This window comes from Chrysemys picta, chromosome 2 (assembly GCF_011386835.1).
Source record: "Chrysemys picta bellii isolate R12L10 chromosome 2, ASM1138683v2, whole genome shotgun sequence".
In the NCBI taxonomy this organism is placed as follows: domain Eukaryota; kingdom Metazoa; phylum Chordata; order Testudines; family Emydidae; genus Chrysemys; species Chrysemys picta.
In genome coordinates this window covers 211,614,493-211,639,388 of record NC_088792.1, presented here as the reverse complement: position 1 = coordinate 211,639,388, position 24,896 = coordinate 211,614,493, and the positions used below count along the sequence as shown (strand labels likewise).

Here is a 24,896-nt window from a genome sequence, read left to right as displayed (position 1 = left end):
TTTAGACCAGATCCAAGAAGTACAGTTCAATTTTGCAGACACAGGAGATTCAGATCCAGCAGTTCTCAAACTGTGGGTCGGGACCCCAAAGTGGGGCTTAGACTTTCTGGGGCCTGAAGCCAAAGCCCAAGCCCCACTGCCCAGGGCCAAAGCCTGAGGGTTCAGCCCTGGGTGGTGGGGCTTAGGTTACAGGCCTTCCACCTGGGGCTGAAGGCTTTGGCTTTGCTCTCCCTCTCCCTCCTGGGACAGGGAGTTTGTCTTTGGCCCCACCACACCTGGGGTGGTGGGGCTCAGGTGGGCTCAGGCTTTGCTCCACCTTCCTGGGGGTCATGTAGTAATTTTTGTTGTCAGAAGGGGCTCAAGGTGCAACAAAGTTTGAGGACCCCTGAGGTAATTTAAAGTAAGAATTTGAAGATTTGTGGGGAAGGAAAGTGGGACCTAATGCAAATTGAACAAAACCGTTTGAAGGTGACTATCACTACATCCAGCCCTGTACCAGTGGCATTTACCAGTAGTGTCAGATTTCCCAAAGTACCCTTTTTCTCTGCATAAAAATGTAAAGAAGCAAATACTGAATCAGCTTGTTGTATAATGAAGGGGGGTGGGGGAATGTGCAGCTTTTACCACTGTGACTAGATATTCCTTTATTTCCTTTCAATTTAACATTCAGAGAGGATGGTTTTCAAACAGAAAGCCGTTTTCTTAAGGGATAGCAACACTGCAGGGTCTGGAATTATACAACTGTGTAAGAATATTGAAAAGGCTGCATATGTTTCTCAGTCAAATAGTCTTTCAAGTAACCATAATGGATAAATCAACACAGTCCCCTAACCCAACTTGAAGTGAATGTAGTATTCAGAAAGCACTATTGTCTGCAGCACTGTTGCAATAACAACATTTATTTATAAAGATTTAACATTTTCTCCATAACACTCTCAAATTCTGACTTCACTCTGTGTATCAGTAGGGCATCATTTTAACACAGATGAAGTACAGAAGCATGCTACCCTTTTAAATACTAGCAAAAAATGGTTGGTTGCACCACTTCATCTGTTACCCTTCAAAATGCTATGAAGTATATCTTAGGAATCAAACCACATTTCCTCAATTTTTCCCTTAAAGGTCCAGGGTTTGAATTGGGTCAGTATGTGCTGACATTTCCCCTCAACCAGAGCCACTGCCCGGCAGTGTGAGAGTACTGTTTAAGATGCTCCTAGGTCTGCTAAGGAAGTGATCTGATTGGTGCTTTGTTCAGTTTACCAAGGTCTATCTGAAACAGGATTTACAGTACGGTTCTCTGCTAGATCAGGCACTGAGGAAACAGGCATGGTGGCAGGGGAGAGCATGAGATAAAGATTCCAGGAACATACATGCCAAGACATCCTTCAGCATGCACGCCAACACCTGAAACCACAAACGCAGGCTAGAGAGAGCCACAAGGAAGATGTGAGGAGGGGGAAAAAACAGCAAGAGAGGAGGTGTTCCTCCCCCTTGAAAACGTAAACTCACTCTTTCAACCCAGCACCTGAGAGGGAATGAAGTATCCTAGTTGTGCTGGTTACAAGGTGAGCACCATCTTCCTTCTTGTCTCCAGGTATTGCGGGGACAAATCTCAAGGTGTTGAATAATGTTAAGAAACTTGGGGTCACTTGCCATTCCAAATAAAAACGTATGTTGGAGGAAAGGTTTTGCTCCATTTACACAGTCTGTGCTCTTTATTCTGCGCTGACTTTGCACAAGCAACATGCACGGGGCTCAGTTATTGTAATTCCCTTTTCTCAGGCCTCAAAGCGTGACTTCTCCATTGCTCACTGTTTATTCAAAATGCAACAGTGCACGTACTCACTGGCTTGAGCTTCCACAATCATATTAAGCCCACTCTGTGTTCTCTGCATTGCCTGCGTATAGAGTGGCAGACTGCTTTTGTTATTAAACTATTATTTCTTATATTGTGCTAGCACATAAGGTCTAGTGGAAATCAGGGCCCCACTGTGATAGGCACTGTTATTGTTCAAAGCCCTGCATGGTAAAACAGGTCAAGAAACAATAACTTTTTCTAACAAAACATTCCACCTGCTTTTCCGAAGAAGTGGGCTGTAGTCCACGAAAGCTTATGCTCTAATAAATTTGTTAGTCTCTAAGGTGCCACAAGTACTCTTGTTCTTCTTTTTGTTAGTGGAGTTGGTCCTGGATGCATTCAAACTCTCCTCCTGAAGTTCATGCTAAGGACTACTTGAGTTCTGACACTGCCCAGCATTTACAGGTTTCACCCTGAGCCTCAGGTTATCTGGCAATCATGCCCTTGTTCTAGTGGGACCTAAAGTGTGGAACTTACTCTCCCCTTAATATCTATCACAGCCCATTCTTCCCCACCTTCGAAGAATACTACAGGTGGGATTTTCCAAAGCCCACAGCACTGCCCTATCTCTGCTCCCCACTGAAGTCAGTAGCAGTTTTGGTGACAGCAGAGATAGGTTCAGTGTCAGCCTATCATTTTGCTTACTCATGCTCTGTTGCAAATCTTTTCTTCTCCTGCTATATCGCCACTGTGGTCTCCATATTTATTAACTTCCCTTATTTCTTTTTTCTCTTCATTTTCATGAGAGATTTTTATTATAGTCATATTTTATGTTGTTCAGCACCTTGACTGCCTCAGCAGGAGAGTGGGGGATACTGTGCACTTTATAAATTCATTATTATTAAATGTGGTTCTTAGATGGCTTTATTAATACAAATATAGTTAAAGTCCACATAGTCTCTGGGGTATGTCTGCGGTATGATTACAGACCTCATGCTTATACAAAGCTATTGATTTTTCTTATGTCCTCTACTCTCAAGTAGCTTAATCTGTTGCACATAGGTGCTATCTTAACATGTTCCTCTTCATTATGCTCAAGTTTTGAATAACATTTTATCGAGGGGGAGAAGAATCCTGCATATTTTCTCAATCATCAATAGAAACTTATTTCCTGGAAAATCCTCATCCTTTTGGAAATCAGTAAAATGACACTTACACTTGGTTTTTGTTACGTGCTCTCCATTGCCATTTCACTTCCACCCAAGCTGATGATGACAAAAATGAATCTTGCAAGCAAGGAAGAGATTTTCATCCCTAGATGAATTCATAAGAACGCATTTGAGGATCGGAGTATTTCTCCTAGAATAATGGGTTCAAGCAACTATGAACAAATCACTTCCCTTTTTCTGCTGCACGGGGCTTGAACCTCAAAAGGTTCTACTGCATCAAGATAATTCACACCCACAGTCTTCAAAGAGGTTTTGGAATTCCTCAAATCCATGTTCATAGTGAGTAACACTATTAAAGGAAGGGTTAACTAAGGCTTGGTCTACACTACCCCCCTAATTCGAACTAAGGTACGCAACTTCAGCTACGTGAATAACGTAGCTGAAGTCGAAGTACCTTAGTTCGAACTTACCTTGGTCCACACTCGGCAGGCAGGCTCCCCCGTCGACTCCGCGGTACTCCTCTCGCCGAGCTGGAGTACCGCAGTCGACGGCGAGCACTTCCGGGTTCGACTTATCGCATCCAGACTAGATAAGTCGAACCCAGAAATTCGATTGCCAGCCGCTGAACTAGCGGGTAAGTGTAGCCAAGGCCTAAGACCCAAAAGGGGCCTGGTGTAGCGAACTACCCTGCAAAATACAGGCGGAATAGTGGCCAGCCCACCCCTTGTGAACTTTTACACTGGATTATGTGAAGCTGGCATGGAAACACTTTCCACAGTTCATAAGGGGCATAGGGTCCCTGTGCAGCTGCTCTGCTTGCAGAGTCTCAGCACAACTCACATACTGTGGAGAAACTACTGTAGTGGTTCTCTGCACTATGGGTTGATTTCACCATATCACCAATTTTGGTTTCAAATGTTTTCCCACTCAGATGGTTTGCTGCGTCTCAGATGGTGGTGGAAGAACCACTTGTGGTTCAGCGGATTAATTTGGTGGAGCAATTCACACAAACAAGTTTATCCAAACCTTATTGCTCCACTTATAATTTAAACTTGGTTTTACAATCCAAAACTACATTAGACTGTATAGACACTGAAGAGAGGGATGTTTTGATTTGTAGATTCACAACTGTAGAAATACATTAGAAAAGCCAAAGATTGGCACTGATTCCTTTGAAAAATAATCCAACATGATAAGATTCTGTCCTTGGATGTTCTCCTTATACAAGGGCATGAGTGCCATTAACCTCACTGACAATTATGTGTGCACTTTGAAAGGAGAATTCATCAGATCATCTCTATTTCCTCGGAAAGCCTGGAGAGCTCTAAGGTTGGCTAAACAAAATAGTGACCCCATTTACCATTTGTAACACATCTTGTGATTCTCAGTGTATTTTAGGACTTATCTTACGTGAGCTGATCTTTCTCTCAATTTGCTGCTGGCTGGCAATTATCACTGACTGAATATGACCTGCCAATTGTGGGGAATGTGTCAGCCCTGTTAGTGTCAGACAAAGAAATTATAATAAATATTTGCTCAGTGATTTTATCTTTTCTAGGTAGTCCGTTTTGATTGTTTAGCTCACTACCTCTGACCCAATGTTGTGGCTGTACAGTAAAGCAAATGCCATTGATTCAAATGGGTTTTGATCATTATTTCAAAAGAAATCTTGCAGCTTATCACACTCCGTTATCTTTGTGTTTGGACTGAGGATTATATTATGAAGCATGGTCTAGCAAGGCTAATATTGTACACTATGCTCTCACCTTCACATATGCTCCGAATACCTTCAAACTCCAATGCAAATTCATGTCTGAATTGTCCTAATCACCAGCGCGCAGGCCGTATAGCTGAACATACTTTTACTTTGAACCGTACAAAATCTAATATTGTCACTTGAGGCTATATCTGCTTTCCTTGTCATACTGCAGTACATAGTTTTCTTTGTCTGCTCTACAACCACACTGAGACAAAAATAACACGCTACTGTTTGGTGTCTCACTGGGCCAGAAAGGCTAAATGTTGCTGAGCATCAGCCAGTGTTGAAATGTGAGTGTAGTAGATCTTCACTTCTCTTTAAAAAAGGAGTCACCTGGTACCAGGAGCCTTCATATCTTAGAGATCCTGCTTTTTGGTGGGGAGAGGGGAGTGGTAAATGGGGGGAAGCCTGATAATTCACAGTTTAGGCACCACAGACAAAGAAAACAAAGCCATAGATAGGTGATAATGTCTTCTGAGTAAGTGTTCCAGAGTCCAGGCCTGGACCACAGGGCCACAGTCAAACCCCCCAAATTCCTTACAAGCAGTGGAAGATCAAGCATAGATCCATTCCTGACACCTGCTGGCAGGAAACCTAGGGCCGAAGAGAATTTAGATCGACAGATCAATCTGAGGAGGGGGTCGATTGCTGGCGAAGAGTCGACCCAGGAGAAGCAGAAATTGGAGAGTTGGGGGTTGGCTGGCTGCTCTCTGTTGTCTCTTGTGTTTGAATTTAGTACACCACCATGTTATGCATTACGAGGTACGATCTGAGAAACCCCATAATGCAGTATGTAGGAACAGGCTAAAGCCAATCACAAGGGGCAGCCAATGGGAAGAGGGTACTGAAATAGCTGGGTCCACCAGAGAATCATCACAAGAAGTGACCGCAGCAGTGTTTCTAGTGCCCTTATCTGAGGGAGGAAAGACCATCCCCATCCCACTGAATTCAGCTCTCTGAGTAGTGAGTAAGCACAGCATGAGCCACCGCAGCACAGACCATTCTGTCCTAGCATACCTTTTCTTCCCCGTCCAACTCTGCTGCAGTGCCTATTTATCAGCCAAGCAGCAGAATGGATCATGAGGAATTGCAGCTGAACTCCCTTGCAGCGCAGGAGCAGGGGAAACTCCTGACTTGCAATGACCACCTCTGCTACATTTTCATGAACTGCTGCAGTAAATGATAAGTAGCTGGTTGTAAAGTGGGGATGTTCGGAGGCTCAAACTTTAAGTTCAGTCCCTAAAATGAATTGGAAGCATCTGGCTGTTTTGCTGTCAGTGGGTAATGATGCAGCCGTGTCACAAACCCAGATGTGATTCTACATTTCTGCAGCTGTTCTGATGGGAGTTCCAACACCCGAAACATCTGCTATTGGGAATCAGAGACACAATATTCACACAGTGGTTTAGGGCTGTTGTTATTGTTTTCTTTGGGTTTTTTCCCTTACATTATAGAGACAAAACACATTTTCTATCTTCCTATTTTTTACTAGAAGTGTTAATATCCTTAACAAGAGGTTCTCTCTCTTGCACTCACACACACACACACACAAAACTCCTATGTTTCGGTAGCAGACGACACAAAGGTCAGGAAATTCAGAGTGAAGGCTGCATGTGTGTCACAAATGAGGTTTATGGGGATTGACATGATAGAACATTATGGTCTGTCATGTAAATATATATATCGGGAGCTGTTAAAATGAAGCCATTATTGTCTGTTGCATAAATATGTATTTACACCATTTTAATAATGCAGAGATTGCAGATTTAGAACATGGGTGGAAAAAGCTTTTTGAGTCATTGCATAAGGGCCTTTTGTGGGAAAAAAAATTCAGATGATCTAATTTATCAAAACAAAAGTGATTTGACAATCATACCACAAACTCACCAACCAAATCTGAGGATAGTTCAGGTGGGATGAAAGTGTCTTGAAAATCAGCAAGCCTCGGGAAGTGGGGGCGGATGGTATATGATCTTATAATGCTCACATTGATTTATTAAAATATGGGGTGGGGATTGCACTCTGGCTGAGACTTTTGAATGCCAAATTTAATCCTGAAGTGAAGTTTATGATTGCATTGTATCAACTCATTAAACCCAGAATTTCTTATGGAAATGCTGATTTAGCACAGTAGCATGAGCAGAAAATGTTATAATTCTTTGATTTCCTGTCACTGTGGACAGTTAATAAACTCAAAGTAAATAGGACATGGAAAAGCAATATGAGGGACTGTATTATTCCAGCTGCTACCATGCTGTTAATTACACTTTATATTTTATTGAGCAATTCAGCACAGACTTTCTGGTGTCCTGGAGGCCATCTCCTGCTTTGGAAAGTTAATCTCATATTTTAGCAGCAGCAAAGGACATGCTATCCCACTAAGGTTTCTGCATGCTGATCGACTCCCAGACATGCACCACATTGATACTAATTGTGTCTCAGCTGTGACTTTTATCTCCCGTTATCATAGACACAGAAGGTGCTGTGAGATAGTGGTGGCTGGCATGGCTGGGAAGGGAGGGTCAGTCAATATGAAGGGTGTGAATCGTAGGAACATGAAAGCGTGCTCTCTGCTGTTGCCTCTCAGGCTGAGAGGGTTACTGAAATGAGTGAGCGGTATCAAGGAGAAGGGAGAGAAGAAAGACAATGAGAATGAAGAGATACAAGGTGGTAGCAGGGATTGAACAGAGAAAGTTCGGAAGATGTGAGAGAAACAGCAGGAAGAGGAGGATAAACAAGACAATATGGAGAGGGAAGAGAGAAAAGTTTGAAGGAAGGAAAAGGAAATGGAAGACAGGAAACTGAGATGAGAGAAGGGGGGCAGGAAAAGAAAGAGGAGAAAGGCAGAAGAATTTCTTCCCCTGGGAACAGTACCTCGACTCATCTACTAAGAGCTTATGCTGCCTTGAGAAGAGTCATTTCAAGCTCTGGTGAGACTCACAGGAGGAATTGGGGAGCCCTGAGTTAACCATAAAAAAGCAAAGGAGGAAATGGAATTCAAGGGCAAATATAAGCGAGGGGGGAAAAAAGGGAAAATGGAGAGAAATGGGAGATATCGTTCTCTTTATGAGAAGACAGGATGTCCCAGTTTAACTTTACAATGTATTTTGGACTGTTTTCAGGACAGGAGCCCCACTTCCATGCTAGATTTCAGGTGAAGCTCTAGCAAAGCAAACTCAGCTCCTTGCTTTGGCATCTCAGTCAGCAGTAATTTATATTGCTGTTCCTCCTTAATAAAATCCATCGTGCACTCCAAAAGAGTAACTAGGACACTTAGTTTTTATTCCACATGCATCTCATTTGTCTTCAGCAGGTTCTTCCATAATCTCATCATTATTGCTATCACCCTCTGAGGACAGCTGACTTGCATTAATCAGCTAGGCCTCTCTCATCCCTCACTAGATTCTTTACAGTTTTACTGTGCCCTTGGGCATCCTAACTTTACTTGAAAAATTAATAAACCTCCCCTCTCTTATCTTACCTTATTAATGTCTGTCTTTGTAACCCATTATCCGTGCATCTCATCAGTGACCATTTGAGGATGTGGTGAGCACCAAAGGATTGCACCCTGGTGATGTAGCACACAAGAGTGCCCTACATAAATACAAAAAAAAAAAAAAGTTCAAAGACCAGCATAGTTGTTTACTAGTTTGGATGGCTGATGGAATGAAGACATGGGAATTGTTAGGAACCAAATAAAGGCCATTAAGGCCCATCAAATAGTTCCCTCTTGCCTTATCCCTCTTCCCATTTAGTCCCCCTGCCCCTCCAATCCTCTTCCTGCACCCCTTTCTCTCTTGTACACTGTTAAATCTGACTCGTTAGTTTTAAATGTTTTGAAATACTGGTACATTAATCACTTGTGTTTGCACACTGTTTATGTGGGTTGTTGGTCATGGTCTGTAGTTATACTGGCTGTCTCCCTTGCTTACTTAAAAGTACAATCCAATTGAAAATAAAGATTTTGCAGGTTTGCTCATTTCACACAGTGATAGCAGCTGGTAAGTGTCTTTTGCAATTCATCAGAGGCCTCCCAGACCACCTGCTCTTGGCATCCTGCAAACAGCTGGCTCTGTGTAAGTACCATAAGCTATTATCTTACTCAATAAATAATGAAATAAAGAAAGCAGGACAAAGCCATTTCTTTGTAAATAAAATAAGTCCATTGCCATCCATCCCTCCTCTTCCAGCAAAGAAGCCTTCAAGTTAAGATAATTTGCTGTCTAAGCAACACCGCACATCAAAATATTGAGATAAATCAACACCAAAATCTAATGCACTTTATTTTCTTTATAAAAAATCTGCTGCATTTCTGAAAAGGCCATAGGGAGCTTTTGTGGAATTTCAGCTAATGTCACCAGATGTCCCACTTTTCAGAGGTGACTCTGTTTTCTAAGGACTGCCCCTCTTAACTTTTTAACTATGAACTTTTGTCCTCTATTTGTAGTCCCAGCAGTAGACTCCAGGTCACTTCCCCCTCCTGGTGCTGTGCTATACTGCAGCAGTATCTTCTAGCAGCATGGGGGTGTGCTGCTGATCCACCAGAGAGGAGATGGGCCACAGACTGCCACTGGGAGCAGAAGAGTCAGGGGCAGCTTGAGCTCAGAACTGGTAATGGATTGCTATGATTGGATAGAAATCCCAGAGCTATGAAGGAGAACTAGACAGCAATGTCCCAAAATCTTCCCAAGGATGTGTCTAGAATTTAACAAGAAAATACTGCATTTTGGAACAAAACCCATGTCTAAGAGAGGCTTTTTTAAATCTGGGAATTCCACAAGGTGCATCTAACACTTTTATTCATAGTACAAAAATCTAACAAATAAATGCAATCTGTTGCATGAATGATTTATACCACCCCATTTTAAGTTTAGGGACTATTTTGTTAATGGCCTCCTGTTTTGTGCTTGCTATAGCTTGAGGTTGCAAGTGACGGCGGTTAGCTATCTAACGACCTGAATTGGGAGGACAACTAGGAAGTTCAGTGTCTTGCCATGGTTTGCAAACACAGGGCCACCCTTCCTCATACACAGGGAGACCTGATGCTGCAAGCAGTCCCTTTTTCTTTAATAAAAACAACGAGGAGTACTTGTGGCACCTTAGAGACTAACAAATTTATTTGGGCATAAGATTTCGTGGGCTATAACCCACTTCATCAGATTTTAGCCCACGAAAGCTTATGCCCAAATAAATTTGTTAGTCTCTAAGGTGCCACACGTACTCATTGCTTTTGCTGATACAGACTAACACGGCTACCACTCTGAAACTTTTGCTTTAATGGCAGTGTTCATGGAGTATGATACTACTCAGTGTCAGCAAGACTGACAGAATTTGACTCAAATTCAAAAATTTCAAAAAATACTCCAGTTCTGATTTCCGTAACATTTTGTTTACACCATGACAGCATCCATGGGGTGAGTTGTTAATAATATTTAACACAGACCGGCTCAGGGGTGCTGGAACAATTTGTACAGTGGGGGTGCTGAGAGCCATTGAACCAAACTGTAAACCCCGTGTATGATGGAATCCACTTCAAACCAGGGGGTGCTGCAGCACCTCTAGTTCCAGCACCTGTGTACTGGCTTGACTGACTAGAACTACCCCCTGCACAGGCTACCTGGACACGGAGCCATACACCAGCCCCATTAGTAGGTAGCTGTGGGCTGAGATGGATGGGATGGGGGATGGGTGGAGCCTGGGCTTTGACCAGTGCACCAGCCTGCACAGCTGGACTGAGGTAGAGTGCTGTATTTGCTTCTGGTATAGGTCACACCCTCCCCACTACCCAAGCAAGGGGGAGGCAGGAGCATATTGTGCCTGCTGGGGCTATTTTTGGGGTGGTGCTGCTGCTTATGCACTGTCCCTTACTCAGAGCAGGGTCAAAAAGCACAAGCTACCCCATATCGTTTTATAGACAAAAAATTAGTTTTTCTCACAACCCTTACTGAAGATGGGGAAACAGAGGTTAGAGAGGCTGAGTGACTTGTCAAGATCACAGAGAAAGTCAATGGCAAAAAGCTGGGATCACAATTCAAGAGTTGCTCCCAGTTCCCCACCCTGTGCTCTGAATTCTAGCGCATTCCTAGAATGGGTCTGTTTGCTGTAAGAGCAAGGACCATTCATAAGAGGAACTAGAGAGGGAATGGGGGAAGAGAATGACCATTGAGGTAATCCACTTAGATGCTCCCATTCTTCCGCCCCTCCCCCAATGTATTGCCCCTTGCTCTCTAGGCTTCCTCAGGCAAAGTCTGGCTGGATGCATTTTCCTTTAGCGTTTTTAATTGCCATGTAAATGTAAGCTCAGTGCACTTCACTCTATGCCTCTCCTGTTCTGCTGTCTTGGACAGGAGGTGCTCAATGTGATGGAGGAGCTGGATGTGGAGCACTGAGCTGCAGGTCAGGAACAGCAGCTCTCCATCAGCCTGGGTCATGAAAGAGCACTATGGTGGCATCCCATCCCCTTACGTATTAGGGGAGCTTGAAGAGAGACAGAAGGGGAAGGAGAGGAATGAGTGAGGGGCAGAGACACCTCTCTGAGGAGAGGAAGAGAGATAAGGGGATAGCAAAGGGAAGAGAGGAGAATCAGAGGGACAGGCAGAAGAAATTCAGAGAGATCAGGGAGACATGGGCAAGCTCAGGAGAGGAGAAATGACGCCCTCCCCCCCCATAAGACACCAGAGCGGGATGGTCCTGTCATTGCCTCCCCCAAAGTATCTTCTGATGATATGGTAGCAAAGAGGTAAGTGTATGGATAAGCATCGAACAGCTCAGGTGCCTCTGTGAACCCACATAGGCCCCACAACCACCCCAGAGAGACCCTGCCTCCCCAGGAAACAAAAAAGCAGAGGAGAGCCAGGGTCTCTTTGGGGTTGCTGTGGGGCCTCTTTAGGTTCATAGAAGCAGATGAGCTGTTTGATCCTTACGCAAGCCAATCACAAATACCAAACACTTTGAGGTTCCCCAGTCATGGTATTTTATGGGTAATTTTGCCATTAGGGCGATGAGCATTGCGAATTGGTTACTATGTATTTTGGCAGTGTCACTGGGCCTGAACCAGAACCCCAGTCCCAAGTGTCCCTCTGCTTTGGGTATCAGCTTCCCCCACCTCTCTTTAATTTTCACCTTTTTCTCTTTTTGCCACTTAGCATTTTCTGAAGCGCATGGCTGGAAGCTATGGTTTTATGATATTTTTAATATGCTGCATGCTTATTAAAAGAGCACCTTATAAACCTTCAATCTTCAGTGAGCCCCCTATAAACTGGTTCTGTTTTACATCAACAGGCTTCACATTTTTCCTGGCCATCATCCCCACCCCTTTTAATAAAACAAGGCAATCTCCCGTAAGGATTTCTCTTGTGTATGCTGGTGCAGCCTACTCAAAATTCAAGACAGAATGCCTTTATTTTATTATTTCACCGAGACTAAAATCCTCAAGATACTATTTTCAGTTTTAAGAGCAGCCCGGGTAAACAGTGAAGTTGGAATTAAGAATGTCACTCTTGACTCAAAGAAACTTGAATAAAATGAACTTGGGACGTAGTATAACCTAGCCAGGAGCACAGAAAATAAGCTAATAAAAGCAAGGATTTCATTACCAGCAGGCCTCAACTAAAACTCTGGCTCCATACACTCAAAAACTGTGACAAAGTTCAAATCTGAATTTTGTTCTGCCCTTATCCATATAATGGGTTGAACCAAAGCTTTGGATCTAAATATTGAGGAGTATGGATTTACATCAAACCTTTGACTCACTCTCATAAGTAGTGAAGGATGACCCTCAAAGGATTGGAACGTTTGGTTTAAACCATCCTCCAACAGTCTGGATGCCTCTCTGAAACATAACTGAACTGCCCAAAGCTCTTTGGTCTGCAAAACTGGGCTGGAATTATTATAACTGGCTTTTTGTGAGATTTCCAGTCCTTCCTACTTCCAGTCAGGCCAGAAATACTATAGGAGCACCCTTTCTTGCATTATTTCAGCCCTTCTGTTTCTGGCTGGATACTATAATATCACATATGTACATTATGGTAGTGCCCAAAAACGCTAACCAAGATTGGAACCCCATTGTGCCAGGCACTACACACACACAGTAAGAGAGTCTTTGCCTTGAAGAACTTACCTTCAATGTCCCCTAATCAGCAAGGTTTGTAGGCATGTGACCATTCCCATTGACTCAATGGGACTACTCACCTGCTTAGAGTTAAGCAGGTGCTTGCTAAACCAGGGCCCAAATAGACAAGGCAGACAAAGGATATAAGAAAGGAAGTATTATCTCCTACAATTATTGTTGATGTTATTTTTATTTTTATTATTATTATAATTACTAAGATGTTAAGTATCATTCTCACTTGTGTAGGCCTTTTAAAGTATCTCCTGAGCTCTATATTCCATGTGAGGGGCTACAGTACTTATCTCCCTTTTCTCGAGTGTTATCATTAACAAGGAAATGTGGCATAGCTGTCTGCAAAAGCAGTTGAAGCCCACATACTTTAGTTAAAAACTGAAAGTAAATGGAAGCTCTGGAATATCAATGGGAGGTAGCACTCCAGCTGCTGGTGCAGCACTGTTAATTACACAATACTTTTTATTGAGCAATTCAGTGGTAATTCTTACTGCTACTCCTCCTTAATAAGATCCATTGTGCACCATAAAATAGTAACTAGGACACAGTTTGTATTCCACATGCATCTCATATCTCTTTAGCAGGTTCTTCCATATCCATAATCTCATCATTATTACTATTACCCTCAGAAGACAGCTGACTTGCATTAATCAGACAGGCTGCCATTCCCTTGCCAGATTTTCTGCAGTTTTATTGTGCTTTTGGACATTTTAATTAACTTGGAAAATTAATTAAAAATCTTACCTTATTAATACCCCCTTCTTGCCACCCCCGTTTTGTAACCTATTATCCCTGTTTATCACTGACCATTTATTCTAGGGTCACCAAAAATGGTGCTGAAATGGGTGACCACACAGGAATGCCTAAGTTAATGGTAAAATGACAAGCTGGTTTGCGAAATGCTAAAAAGGGTTTCTTAGTATTGATTTAAATTATATCAGACCAGGAGAGAAGTTGAAGACACGACTATAGATCATTAAAGTTTATTCTAGTTCTCGCTCACTAACTCTACTGCTATATCCTCGGGTCTTTACTGGAGTTTGCCTGAGTAAGGACTGAGCAAACTGAAGGCCAATTTACTCAGCATGAGTAAGAGAGGAGAGGACTAGGCTACATCCACACTTGGAGCTGGGGGTGTGATTCCCAGCTCACATAGACACACTTGCCCTAGCTCTCCTTGAGCTAGCATGCTAAAAATGGTAGTGTAGCAGGCATAGCATGGGCAGTAGCACAGACTAGGCATGCCAAGTACGTACCCAGGAGGTTGAGGCGGTTAGCCCGTGCCCTGGCTACCCCAATTACACTGCTATTTTTAGTGCGCTAGCTCAATGCGAGCGAGCGCTAGTACATTTAGACTCACAGCCCCAGCTCCAAGTCTCGACATACTCAAAAGCAGGCCCTGAGACTTGGCTATCAGTAACATAAATTAGAGTTTTATGACTTTCCTTATGGAAAAGAAAAATGAAAGAGGGAGTCTATAGAAATGACTCTATAAAACCCTACAGTTAAGTTTAATATAGTGCGATCCTTCCTATGGAATTTTTAAATCTGCAGAATTTAATCAAGAATGCTACACAATTCAATAGGGTCGTTTAAAAATGCTAAAGAAGCGATAGTCTCTATAATATGTACAGCACTATTCCATAACTGAGTTTTTCATGCCTGTCTGCATTGCCTGCCACATTTTTATTAGAAACTCACACTATTCTTATGAGATAGTCAGATTATACTACCCTTACATGGGTTGAACAGTATCACTCTCCAAGAGCAGTTCCATTGAAAGCAATAGGATTGCTTTCAGAGTAAGGTACTACTCACCATGAGTAAGGGTGGATCAATCTTGTCCTTATGATTTACATTATGATAGCGGTCAGATGCACCAATCAGGATCTGGGCTACTGTACATAGACATATGAAGACATAGTGCTTGGTTTGCAATCAAAGGGCCAGATTTAGTGTTAAAACATGGTTGTATTGAGTCATTTTTTAAACATCCTGCAGATTCTATGGCACAGTGGCACCCAGTTCAATGATAAACCTTCCTAGCTGAAATACTTACTAACGGCTAAATGTCGGCCTGTTAAGCACGAGTAGGGGACACATAAACCAGCTCCTCCACTTGTAACAGGTCCACCACTGCTCATTAAAAGGGCAGAAAGGCATAAAGCTGCTCAAAGGGGTGAGGAGCTTATTCGCTCTCCTTGCAGCCTGCAGAGAGAGCACTAGGGACTGTAGTAACCTCTATGGGGTTTTCCATAAGGAAAGTGAGAGGGGCAAGAGGAGAGCAGATCCCTTAACAGCCCCCTTCAATCATACTTAGTATCTTCTGGGAGGCGGAGGAGGCAGATGGAGTTAGGAGGGTCAGGGAATTCTTTATCCTCCCCATTCTTGACTGCCTAGGGCAGTAGTTCTCAATCAGGGATATGTGTACCCCTGAGGGGGTGCGCAGAGGTCTTACAGGGGATACATCAACTCATCTGGAAATTTGCCTAGTTTTACAACAGGCTACATAAAAAGCACTAGTGAAGTCAGTACAAACTAACATTTCATAAAGAAAATGACTTGTTTATACTGCTCTATATACTATACACTGAAAGGTAAGTACAATATTTATATTCCAATTGATTTATTTTATAATTATAAAATGAAGAAAGTCAGCAATGTTTCAGTAATAGTGTGGCTGTGACACTTTTGTATTTTTATGTCTGATTTTGTAAGCAAGTAGTTTTTAAAGTGAGGTGAAACTTGGGGTACTAAGGCAAATCAGATTCCTGAAAGAGGTACAGTAGTTCTGGAAAGCTTGAGAGCCACTGGCTTATGCATAGGGTATGTCTACACAGCAAAGAAAAACCCGCAGCTGGCCCGTACCAACTGACTTGGGCTCATGGGGATCAGGCTGTGGGGCTATTTCATTGCTGTATAGGCTTCCGGGTTCAGGAACTCTAGGACCCTGCGTTCCCAAAGCTCGGGCTCCAGCCCAAGTCCAGAAGTCTAGATAGCAATGAAACAGCCCCACAGCCCAAGCACCACAAGCCCGTGTCAGCGGACATGGGCCAGCTGCAGGTGTTTAATTACAGGGTGGACATATCCTCTGCCTCAGTTTCCCATCAGTAAAACGAAGACACTAGCACATTCTGACCTCACCAGGGTGAAGAGAGGAAAAAGATATTAGACTGTGAGGTGCTCAGATATTATGCTAAAGGAGGTCTTATAACTACCTTAGATAGAACTGTCAGGGCTGCACAGGGAAGAGGGCCAGGAGTCAGTGCAAAGTGATTTAATATTAAACCTAAAAGACGAAGACAAAGGCTACCCAGAAAACAAAACATATTTACTAAAGTAGCCACAAAATAATTCTAACTCCAGTCACACAATGGAAGATTCACAGAACTCCCAGTAAATGGAAGAACATGGGTGAGAGACATCAAAATAGCCTGTATTTTTAAATCATTTTAATAGGAGAGACTTGCATTTTTATAGACGTTGGCATTTCATGCATCAGAGTCCCCGCCCACCTTTAGATAATGTTAAACAGCCAGATTTCCAGAAGACAGAGTCACAAGAGTGACCATCTTAGCTTCATAAGGAACAAAAAGCTCTTTGAGGTAGTTAAAAGCTATACATCCTATCACAGCCAAGAGAGAAGGTACTGAATTATTTAGTAATCTCAGACCACTCCAAAGGAGAAGAAACTCATTGCAGGGCTCCATGGGACTTGGATGAAGTTATGTGGGTAGGAGTATTATATATTTATTCACCATGGACTTTGATAAATTATTTACCTGTTCAACTGCCACTGACAAGATCTCTGAATGGTGAGGTCTCTGCAGTAACCAAATATAAACATTCCTTTCATTATTTACGCAGGTGAGATCCTAACCTTTTAATATAGAAATCTAGTGCTATGTTCCCTAAAGTCACCTGAATAATGAGATAGCCTCATGTTATATGGACATAACTTAATCTGTTTTCTAGCCACCTTTCTGGGCCTAATCCTACTTGCCTTACATTAAAATAATGGGATTAATCATGTAGCATGGGCTGCAGGATCTGACCCGCTCTTTGTGTAATTCAGCTAGACCTTTCACAGGGCTATGAGAGATGTGGGGCAAATGTATAGTTTCTGTAGTGCTGTGTTTTTGAATTATTTCACTTTCAACTGTGAGTACAAAAAGCAACAGTGCTACCCACTAGCCAGCGGCGTTAACTGCATGGAAGCAGAAGTTGTGTGCATCCCTAAACAGTGTATTCTTCTCATTCTGTTTAAATGAGAGGGCCAGATGCCATCTCTAAACCTTTTATAAGATTCTTCTTTTGTAAAACTCCCTCCCTGCTATAGTCTTCCCGTTGTATTGTACATTATCAAGCAATAGTGACCTCAAGTGGCCTATGTAGTTGCTCACTGGTATCTTTTCCACTGTGTATTCCCAGAGGAAGTTCTCCATTGTCACCAATCCATTTTGTAAACAGAAAGCTGAAATAAATCCAATATTGATTATTTGTCCAGTTAGGTCATATCTAATCAGTGTCTCCATGTCATGATTTAGATTATGTTTATAGATTATAATCGGATTGCCAGTAGATCCTCTAATTTTTCACTGTATGGTAGTTTTAAAGTTCTCTAGCAAAAATGTGCCTGCATAATCCTATTGTCTGGAACACTTGAGGGCCCTATACTCCCATCCAATCTGTAACACAGGGAAGAGCAAAAGAGTCAAGTATTATTTATTATTTGTATTGTGGTAGTGCCGAGCAGCTCCAACTAGGGATCAGGGCCCCATTGTGCCAGACACAGCAAACACATCACAAAGAGATTGTTCATGCCTCAAAGAGCTTGCAGTCTAAATATAAAATGAAAACCAACAGGTAGATATAACAAACACATGGAATAGCAGCAGGTAACAATGGGATGATAACAGCATGATAAGTAGTGATCATAGCCCACCAGCTGCCCAAATGGTAAGTGGGTATAAGCCCCTAAATAATAAAGGCACATAACCCCTAAATCTGTGGAATGCAGTCACACTGACAGTACAAAACATTCTTGGTCAAGGGCATTTGGCTGCACAGTGGATTTCCTGAAGACGGATTTGATGTATCCAGATTCTGACCATCATTAGGAAATTCTGAAAAACCTTCTTCTTTGCCTTTCCACCATAAAAAATATGCTCCCGACACTGACACTTCTTTTACCGCTAAACCCTACCAGCTAAATAAATCTTCAAAAAAAAATGTCAAAACAAAAAATCCTACTTCAAGCAAAGTTTTGACTCCAAGAAGGGAGGGGTATTAGTAGGGTTACCATATTTTGTGCCTCCCAAAGGAGGACACTCCACGGGCCCCCGCCCCAACTCCGCCCCCTCCCCAAAGTCTCCGCCCCCTCCCCTGCTTCCCGCGAACATTTGAGTCGCGGGAAGCCTGAAGCAGGTAAGGGGGAGTGTGGGGGGAGGAGGCGCGGCCTAGGCTGGCCCCGGCCGGCCCCGGCCCTGGGGTGCCGGCCCCAGGCCCGGCCCCCGGCCGACCACCCCCGGCCCGCCCAGCACTGCGGTGCCCGGCCCGGCCCCCAGGCCCCCGGCACCGCACCGCCGGTCCCCAGCCCGGCCCCCGGTCCCCAGCCCGGCCTGGCACTGCCGGAGCCCCCGAGCCCCCGCCGGAGCCCCCGAGCCCAGCCCCGCCGGAGCCCCCGAGCCCCCCGGCCCGGCCCTGGAGCCCCCGGCCAGGCACCGCACCGCCGGCCGGCCCCGGAGCCCCCGGCCCAGCCCCGGAGCCCCAGGCCCGGTCCGGCCCTGCTCCGCCGGCCCGGCCCGGCCTGGCCCCCGGCCCGGCCCCCCGATTTTCCCGGACATGTCTGGCTTTTTGGGCTTTCCCCCCGGACGGGGATTTGGAGCCCAAAAAGCCGGACATGTCCGGGAAAATCCGGATGTATGGTAACCCTAGATTAGAGACTCCATGAAACTTACTAAGGACTTTACTGTTGCGATTGATGGTATGTGGAAGGCACTCAGATACTATGGTAATGGGCAGCGGTATAAGGCCCAGGAGAAAATACAGCAAGTTTCCTTTTTCTGAGCATGCTAATTCCACAAAGGAAGGGCCTAGAAAGATTTCAGGGAAGTTTATGGTAGAGCTAGTTGAGAAATACAAAATTTGGCTTGTGGATATTTTCACAAATCAACATGGTGTGTTCGTTCCCCTGTTACATGTCATGTGATTTGTTGCCCACAAGTACTTGCACAACTGGTATGTTCATTTATGCAAATGTTTGTGAACCCTAAAAGTTTGAGATTTTAGCATGAGCCAGCCACGGGTTTTTAATTGTAGTATACACATACCCTCAGCATATGTTATTTCAATACTACCATCTTCTGGAAAGTTAGAAAAAAGCAGAAAAAAAGCTGGAGCAGTTTGTCTAATGGAAGACACTCAGATACTACGGGAATGGGCAGTAATATAACACCCTAGGCAGAAACAATGGGGACGAAAACCTATTTGTTGGAATGTTAGCAAACAGGAATAAAAAAGGGACACAAACATAGCTGACCTGGACAGTTATTTGGCATTCACATAAATGTCCATGAACCCTATTTTTACTGTATTTAACTAGCTCCAGTGCAGAGGATCTAATTGACACATTGTTGTTGAAACCTGACTGCATTCATGAAAGAGCTGCAAAGTCCTCCAGTTTGTGTACTGTAAACATTAGTGATTGATGAACAAGTCAGACCTGAAGCAGTTTTCACTAAAAAACATCTATACACATTGGGCAGTGCTGACAGATGCCAAAAAAAAAAAAAAATTCTGGTAGCACTGGAATGGGTTACCCAGGGAGGTGGTGGAATCTCCATCCTTAGAGGTTTTTAAGGCCTGGCTTGACAAATCCCTGGCTGGGATGATTTAGTTGGTGTTGGTCCTGCTTTGAGCAGGGGATTGGACTAAATGACCTCCTGAGGTCTCTTCCAATCCTAATATTCTATGCCCTAAATTGTGCTCCTCACACACCTGTACAAAACCCCTATCTCCAAGGGATGGAGCATATGTTAATATGGCAAAGAGATCAGGTATTCTGTGATTATTTTTTTGACATAAGCATGCATATAGAGAGGCTGCTCACTGCCCCCTTTGATCCCCATCATTTAAAACTGGTCAAATTACTCATGGAGAACAAGTAATCTCACTAATGTAGCCCTTTTTTGTCTATTTGTGAATTGTTAGTCAACTCGTTCTGATTCCTACCAATGTACTGGTTATTCATAAGGATTTGCCAAATAGCTCATGTGCAAAAATACCAGTGTATGTGCTGCTCAACTGTTCACTTGGACTACTAGGTATTTGTTATTCATGTTGTGTGACTGGTCACCTAAGTCACATGGTATTATTTCTGCTTCCTGATTGGATGACTGAAACTTTTTAAATGGAAAAATAAGAAGCTGGATTGACTTCTGACAAACAATGATTAACACTTCCAGAATTAATTTTTTTATGAATAGTCATTTGTGCTGACAGCATATATTAGCAGGAAGCAAAGTGAAAAAGTAGAACCAAGACCCAGATATAAAGGGATTCATAATATCAGGCTTCAGAGGGAACAGTGTTCTTTCCAGCAGTGTGTATCTTAAGAAGAATGGGTGGGCCATGCAAGATGAATGGCGATGCCCATGCAGATACCATCTGTGATGTTGGTTTATCAGGTTCTGACATATATTCTGGCTCTCCCATGTTAGGTTGTCATGTTTTGTTGAATTCAGTCTTCTAACTAAACTCAGAGATGGCATGATCTGAATGGTGATGTAGCTAACAACAAAGATCCCATAGGCCAAACATGACCATTTGTAAAGTTTTGGATATTGATATAGCACCTCCTCCCCTCTAGCACACACCCCCATGCCTGGACTGGCATTGCAGGGAGCTTTACCTCTTGCACCCCCTACTGACTATGTCCTTGCCCCTGCAATGGCCTGTCTCTGTCTGAGCCTTTGCTAGCCTGGCCCTCCAGACAGGTCACCTCTTCAGTTTAGCCCCCTTCCAGGTCTAACTAGAAGTCAAAAATAAACACTCCGATTAATTATTCTTCTGCCCCCTCAGGCTCCACTCAAGTTATCACTCCCTTCTCCTGACCCCTGCAAAGCTGCTCTTACACTGCTTCCAACCAACAGTGTCTCCCCTCCTCAGGGACTCTGGCAGCTTCCATGCTCTTTGGATGGCCTATCTCTGCCCCCGCTCCTCTTCATCTTCCAGGCCCTTCCTATGAAATACCTCCAACCCCCCCGTGTCTTTTCCATTAAGTCCACCACTCTGTTTATATGGTCTTTCCCTGACCCTTTCACAGCTGGGGTCAGTAATTATTATGGTTGCCATCAGATAGGGACTAGCTAGTAGGTTACAGACAAAGCTGAGCCCACCTTGCCTTAAAGGTCCAGCCAGCCTGTGACAGATATATTTTCAGTTCTTTTGATATTATAACAACAATTAGGCCAGCCATGTGTATGAGGAATATGCATGAGTAGACATGATGGAAGTTAAGAAAATGTCTCCAAAAGGTATAGGGACCTGCTTAGAAACCTCATGGGTGAGACCTCCAGAATGATCAGAATCTAAAACTGTTGGGTTGTATCACAGGGCACTGGGAGCCTTCAGTTAATATGCAGAAACTCCAGTTTAAGGTAAAGAACTATAGCTGCAGTTTTATTAATAGCAATAATAATGCAAAGCTCACATCAACTTTACCATACGGATCCCAAAGTGCTTTACAAACAATTTTTTAGACAGGGGTCATGTGATCCATACCTGTAACATTTTGAGGGGAGAATTATATGGTCCATTTAATTTCTCAACAGAAGTAGTAGTAGGTGGACCTGGGATGTTGAAAACTTTTCTGCCTCCCAATCATTTGTGTTTAATACCAGTTCAATCAAGCTCAACACTTGGCTCATTTTATTTTATTTTATTTTGCTTTTGCACAGGAGCCACAATTAGCGCTGCAGATAAAGAGAAAATCCCAGGCTTGTGTTTAAAAAATTCCAGATTTAAAGCAAAAATGATGAATATACTTTTCTACAAAGTAGTAAAATAAAAACCCATCTGATGTTCTTCCTTGCAATTTGCCCCAGGCAAAGAGCATTCCACTTTAAAAAAAATACTTTTGGTCAGAAAAAATTTAATGTTCCCATGGAGGAATAGCTAGAGATCAAAGGTCAATTCACTTTGCTGGCACATGTGTTTCCAATCTGTTTGACCCCTGTGATCAGCAAGATGTGGACATGCAAAAGGAAAGAGGATAAAAAGGGATTGGGAAGAATAAAAAAATCAAAAGAAATACTTAAGAGATCTGCAAAATACAGGTATACATTTCCTTTATGGGGGCAGGGAGGTGGAAAGTATTGAAGAAGTTTTCTGTTTTTCCTTTTTTGGAAGAAAAAGGAGGAGGATGTGGGCTGTGACAGAGAACAGGGGTTTTCTCAACAGAAGAGAGTGGGAAGAATTAGCCTAGAGCTGCTGTGACAGGGATTTGTTTTTGATGTAATGCCTGATGATGTGTATACCTAAAAAGAATCAGTGAGGAGGGGATCAGCACAATGACAAATAAAAATAATGAGAAAAAACCTTTTTCCACTAACCTGCTGAGTCTGCATGCTCCTTGTCCTACTTTGCTCGGTGAGCATATTCCAGCTAGCTGCCTTTAAACCAGGCTCTTCAGACGTGTCCTCTCTTCAGGGAAGTCCTAGGGGTGGAGTCTACAATTAGAAGCTGCCTCGTGCCATAAATGAGGATGTATTGCCTCCTTCCACAGTAAGTATCTATGGCAGGAGTTTTCAACCTTTTTCTTTCTGAGCTTCCACCCCCCATGCTATAAAAACTCCACGGCCCACCTGTGCCACAATAATGGCTTTTCTTCACATAAAAGCCAAGGCCGGTATTAGGTAGGGTTACCATATTTCAGCGAGCAAAAAAGAGGACGGGAGGAGCCCCGCCCTAGCCCCGCCCCTGCCCCTCCCACTTCCCGCCCCCCCCTGACCTCCCAACCCTCCCCCCGTTCCTTGTCCCCTGACTACCCCCTCCTGGGACCCCTGCCCCTAACTGCCCCCCAGGACTATCTAAGCCTCCCTGCCTCTTGTCCCCTGACTGCCCCAACCTTTATCCACACCCCCACCCCCAGACAGACCCCTGGGACTCCCACGCCCCATCCAACCACTCCCCACCCACTGACAGCCCCCCCCCAGAACTCCCAACCCATCTAAACCCCTCTGCTCCCTGTCCCCTGACTGCTCCGATCCCTCTCCGCACTCCTGCCCCCTGACAGCCCCCCCCAGAACTCCCAACCCATCTAAACCCCTCTGCTCCCTGTCCCCTGACTGCTCCGATCCCTCTCTCCACTCCTGCCCCCTGACAGCTCCCCCCCAGAACTCCCAGCCCCCTACCCCCCCCCGCTCCTTGTCCCCTAACTGCCCCCTCCTAAGACCCCCCCCCAACTGCCCCCCAGGACCCTACCCCCTACCTGTACCCTGACTGCCCAAAACTTTCTCCACTCCCCCCAAAAAGCCCCCCCCGTTTCTTGACCTCCACCTCCAGAACCTTCCTGCCCCCTGACCTCCTTACCCTGCTGCTCAGAACAGGGTGTTGGGCTCTGTGCAGCCGAGCCGGACACATGGCTGAGCTCCCCTGCACAACAAAACCCGGTCTGGCCCTGCACAACAAAACCCGGTCTGGCCCTGCACAGTGTTGCTGGACTGGACTGCAAGGGAGCTGCTGGCTCAGAATGCAGGGCGGATCCGGCTCCTCTACAGCTGCTCCTGAGTCCAGCCCGGGACTTCCCTGCAGCCCTCCCAGCCACTCTCTGCTAATCCCGGACATTGTGAGTGATTTACAAATTCCCCCCGGACGCTATTTTTAGCACACAAAAGGAGGACATGTCCGGGGAAATCCGGACGTATGGTAACCCTAGTATTAGGGGGCAGAAGGCAGGGTAGTTACCTGGGGCCCCATGTCACAGAGGCCTCTACAAAGCTACTTTGCTCAGGGCCCCGGGCTTCAGCCACATGCAGTGGGGCTTCAACTTTCTACCCTGGGCCTCAGCAAGTCTAATGCTGGCCCTGCCTGGCAGCCCCCCTGAAACCTGCTCATGGTCCCCCCAGGGGGCCCCGGGCCCCTGGTTGAGAACCACTGATCTATGGGACTACAGAGCCTTCTATTGCAAGACTCCATTAGTCTTTTGTAGTTCCTGCTACCGTTCCCAATTTCTGTGCTCTGAAAGTCCAGGACAGACTTACTAAAGAGTCATTCCTTCTCCTATTACCTCTACACTGTGTATTCTCTCAGCAGTCAATTGCCCTTTGCAGTCCAGTTTTCCTTCTGAGCTAACCAGGTTAACATTAATGGATTCCAGTTTAAACGAGTTATAACGATTGTTGCATGAATACGGTATAAATGCCTGGATGTCATGGACAAATGGATATGTTTTGTTTCTGTTTCAAAGCTGATCAGTTTACCATGAGATAACAAAGTCATCCCCTAGCCTCATACTTCAGCCATATTATTGTCATGAATGATTGAACCGGCTGAGGGGAAAATATGAATGCTGCTGTAATCCTTTTTGTTCCAGGTTGTTGCAGAATGACCCATCTGATGACTCTTTCTGCATTTTGTGTTCCTGGCTGCACACTCCTCCTCCCTGTGAAGTCATAACTGTTGTTTGTGAATAACCTGCTCTTCTAGGCACTCCTTGGGTTTGGCTATATGTGTTTGATTTGTCTGTGTTTTATGGGCTGGGGATACTTGAGTGGAACTTTCCTGACTGCTTTGCAGCCCTGACTGCTTATACGACCTCTAATAATGTCTGAGTGGTGTGCAATTGTGCCTGAATGCTTCAGGGTCAGATCTGATTTTGCAGGCAGTGTCTCTGCTAAAACCTTACCAGAAATAACAATTATAAATGTGTCTCGAATGTTCACTCCTACTACTCCTGAAGTCACCGAGAGTCATATCCTCAGCTGGTCTAAATTAGAATAGCTCTATGGATTTCAATGGCACTATATGGATTTACACAAGCTGAGA

At 44.2% G+C, this 24,896-nt stretch overlaps 1 long non-coding RNA gene across 1 annotated transcript in view; it reads right to left on the bottom strand.

Annotated features, from left to right (window-relative positions):
* Positions 1-23,917, bottom strand: part of LOC135981698 (uncharacterized) — a 52,758-nt gene extending 28,841 nt beyond the window's left edge. Inside the window, exons 1-3 of the long non-coding RNA XR_010598833.1 lie at positions 23,442-23,917; positions 22,463-22,566; positions 8,208-8,320 (exon numbers count right to left, since the gene is read on the bottom strand). This is a non-coding gene — a long non-coding RNA (uncharacterized LOC135981698). The remainder of the gene's footprint in view (positions 1-8,207; positions 8,321-22,462; positions 22,567-23,441) is intronic.
* Between the last annotated feature and the right edge of the window lie 979 nt (positions 23,918-24,896).